Source organism: Fusarium phalaenopsidis, assembly GCF_050370095.1.
Source record: "Fusarium phalaenopsidis strain FUZ10S chromosome Unknown contig_32268, whole genome shotgun sequence".
Taxonomy (NCBI): Eukaryota; Fungi; Ascomycota; class Sordariomycetes; order Hypocreales; family Nectriaceae; genus Fusarium; species Fusarium phalaenopsidis.
In genome coordinates, this window is record NW_028145422.1 from 44625 (window position 1) to 48771 (window position 4147).

At 28.5% G+C, this 4147-nt stretch overlaps 1 non-coding gene across 1 annotated transcript; it reads left to right on the forward strand.

Moving 5' to 3' along the window:
- The first annotated feature begins 1211 nt into the window (after positions 1-1211).
- LRP88_00015 lies at positions 1212-1282 on the forward strand. Its single transcript has one exon. It is a non-coding gene; the product is annotated as a tRNA-Arg (tRNA).
- Positions 1283-4147: the final 2865 nt, after the last annotated feature.

Below are 4147 nucleotides of genomic sequence, written 5' to 3' on the forward strand. Positions count from 1 at the left end.
TTGGATGAGCAGTAGTTATAACAGCAGTATTACTTTTATTATCATTACCTGTATTAGCTGGTGGTATAACTATGGTATTAACTGATAGAAATTTTAATACATCATTCTTTGAAGTAGCTGGTGGTGGTGACCCTATATTATTCCAACATCTTTTCTGATTCTTCGGACACCCTGAGGTTTATATATTAATTGTACCAGCTTTTGGTATAATAAGTACAACTATATCTACTAATTCAAATAAACCAATATTTGGTTATATAGGTATGGTGTATGCTATGATGTCTATAGGAATATTAGGATTTATAGTTTGAAGTCATCACATGTATACTGTAGGATTAGATGTAGATACTAGAGCCTACTTTACAGCCGCCACTTTAATTATTGCTGTTCCTACTGGAATTAAAATATTCTCATGATTAGCTACTTGCTATGGAGGATCTATTAAAATGACACCCTCTATGTTATTCTCTCTAGGTTTTGTCTTTATGTTTACAATAGGAGGGTTAAGTGGAGTTGTATTAGCTAATGCTTCACTTGATATTGCATTCCATGACACTTATTACGTAGTTGCTCATTTCCACTACGTGTTAAGTATGGGTGCTGTATTTGCAATGTTTGCAGGATGATACTTCTGAATACCTAAAATATTAGGTTTAAATTATAACTTAAACTTAGCTAAAGTTCAATTCTGACTTTTATTCATTGGGGTTAATCTTACATTCTTCCCTCAACATTTCTTAGGATTACAAGGAATGCCTAGAAGAATTAGTGATTATCCTGATGCTTTTGCAGGTTGAAATTTAATTAGTAGTATAGGATCTATAGTTAGTGTAATAGCTGCTTGATTATTCTTATATATTGTATATTCACAATTAGTAGAAGGAAAAGTGGCTTCTAGAAATCCTTGATTAACTCCAGGATTCTACACTGACGTATTACAAGCTAATTTAAATAGATGTTACACTAGCTTAGAATGAGGATTATCAAGCCCACCTAAACCTCACGCTTTTGTAAGTCTACCTTTACAAAGTAAAATTAGTATATAAACTTATTATTTATAATTATGTAGTAAATATTTTATTAAATTATAGCTTTAGCTTGCTAAGCAAGCTAAAGCTATAACTAAAGCTTAAGCTAAACCTATAGCTAATGTTTTAACATTAGCTACCAACTAGTATTGCTTATATAGTATAAAATTTAAATTTATACAAGTCTCATTAGCTCAATGGCAGAGCAGAATACTTCTAATATTAAGATCTTGGTTCGACTCTAAGATGAGATAGGGTATAAAATTAGTATTTTTTACTAGTTTTATACCTACCTATTACTACTATTACTACTATTAAGATAATAAGTAGTCTATTAAATCAATAAAGAAAAATTTTTATTGGCTATTTTTGCTTCTAGATCATAATATTTAATACAATTTTCTAGCTTTATGAAATAGCACGAGCTTTAGCTTACGCAGCCTTCATAAAGCTATTTATTAGTGTTTGTTTACACTATTAAATATAATAAATAGCTTGCCTAGCACTGCTATGCAATAAAGCTATATATTTAGCTTTAGTTAACGATAAATTTCTATTCTTAGTGCAAGAAGCTAGCTAAAGCAGCAGATGTAAGCAGATATCTATTATTTATTAAGATAGGCTTACTATTATATAATAGATGTTTATAAAAAAGAGTGCTGTGTGTACTTCGTACTTCGTACTTCGTATTTCGTACTTCGTACTTCGTATTTCGTACTGTTTTAGCTAAGCATGCACTAAATATTTTATTAATTATTATTAATTAATAAAGATATATCTTATTTAATTTTAAACGTATTAGATTATTTTATGAATAGTTTAATATATAGTATATAATATATAGTTTATATACTTTTTACTTACCTACGAGTGACGCTGTGTGCACGTATTATAATAATCAAAACAAAAAGTATGAAAAATTTTGCCATTAATCTTTTATTTTTTTATAAAGATATAGATATACCTAAACCTCATGTCTTTGTAGGCCTTCCTTTAAAAAGTACAATAGTAGAGCTTACAGAAATAACGTTAAAGGTTAATGAATTATTACCTCAACTTTCTGACTTTATAAGTCAATTTAATAATATTATATTGACTAATAATATAAACGTTATAACAGATGCGGGTAGTAACATGTCATTAGATGTTCCAGGTACTATGCCCGATACTGATGCTGAAAGAATTAGTAGAAGAATAAGTATTATTGATCGTTTAATAACAACACGATGTCAAGAAATAAATGATTTATTACAGAAAGGATTAGCTATAGAAGCTAAATTAAGTAAAGATAATGTTAATTATACTTCGCAAATACTAGATAAAGTTAATGAATTTAAGAGGTTAAATGCTTCTTATAAACATTAGTCTGTGCTATGGAGTATGCACATATCTTATTTATTATTTAGTATTATTAATATTATAAGATTAAACTTAATAAAACAAGGCTTGCTAGCTTGCGCATTCATAAAGCTAAAGCTCTTATTAAAAAAGAAATAAAATTACAAATTAAAAAATGAAATATTCAGCTACTATTATTTCAATTATTGAAAATATAATATTAATGCTACCTGCTTTATTAGTGGTAGCTTATGTTACTGTAGCGGAAAGAAAAACTATGGCAAGTATGCAAAGAAGACTAGGTCCTAATGCAGTAGGATATTACGGTCTATTGCAGGCATTTGCAGATGCTTTAAAATTAATATTAAAAGAATATGTAGCTCCAACACAAGCTAATTTAATACTATTTTTTTTAGGACCGATAGTGACATTAATATTTGCTTTATTAGGTTATGCGGTTATTCCTTATGGTCCTGGTTTATCATTAGGAGATATGGAATTAGGTATATTGTATATGCTAGCTGTTTCATCTTTAGCTACTTATGGTATTTTACTTGCAGGATGAAGTGCTAATAGTAAGTACGCTTTCTTAGGATCTTTAAGAAGTACAGCTCAATTAATTAGTTATGAATTAGTGTTAAGTTCTGTGTTATTAATAATAATAATGATAACAAATAGCTTAAATTTAAATATAAATGTTCAATTCCAAAAAATAGTATGATTAGCTTTACCTCTGTTATGTATATTAATAATATTTTTTATTGGTTCTGTAGCCGAGACTAATAGAGCTCCATTCGATTTAGCAGAGGCTGAATCTGAACTGGTAAGTGGATTTATGACAGAGCACGCTGCAGTAATATTTGTCTTTTTCTTCTTAGCTGAATATGCTAGTATTGTATTAATGTGTATATTTACTAGTATTTTATTTTTAGGTGGTTATTTATTAGAATTTGATATTATATATTGATTTGATTCATTAAATTATATATATGCTTATATTTTTGATATAAAATGAATTACATCTTTAGAATATTTTAAACTAAGAGAAATTTTAACTAGTTCTTCTGTAGATGGGTTTTTACATAGTATTACTTTAGGTATAAAAAGCTCAATAATGATATTTATATTTATATGAGTTAGAGCTTCATTCCCTAGAATACGTTTTGACCAATTAATGTCTTTTTGTTGAACTGTATTATTACCTATTTTATTTGCATTTATAGTATTAATTCCTTGTCTATTATTCATATTCGGAATGACTGTAGTAAATGTAAACATGTTTTAGTCGCGGAGCTACTGCTATGAAATAAAGCTAAAGCTAATAAAAATGTATAGCTTGCGCATATATCCGTGGTTATTGCTGCTATATAGGACACGTATGATTCATTACTTGATTATCTACGTGTCCTACATAGTTTTATGAAATAACAGTAGTGGTGCTTGCTAGCTTGCGCATTCATAAAGCTAAAGCTAGAGATAAACAAGGCTTAGCTTTAGCTTGTTTATGAAAAGCTAAATAGCAGCAAAAATATATAAATCTGCCTTATCTGAATTAAGGCCATAAAACACATGTATATAGGCGGATATAGTTAATTATTTAAAGGATTCCATTTTTTGTACATATGATGTTATTATTACAAAAAAACAAATTTATTAGTGCATATTTCTTTAGCTTCTTCTTTAGCTTTTTTTATACCCATATCCTTCGGATCAGGATCAGCAAGCTATGAAGCTACAGCATCTATTTAATAGCTTTAGCTGGTGCAAGCATTACTTAGGAG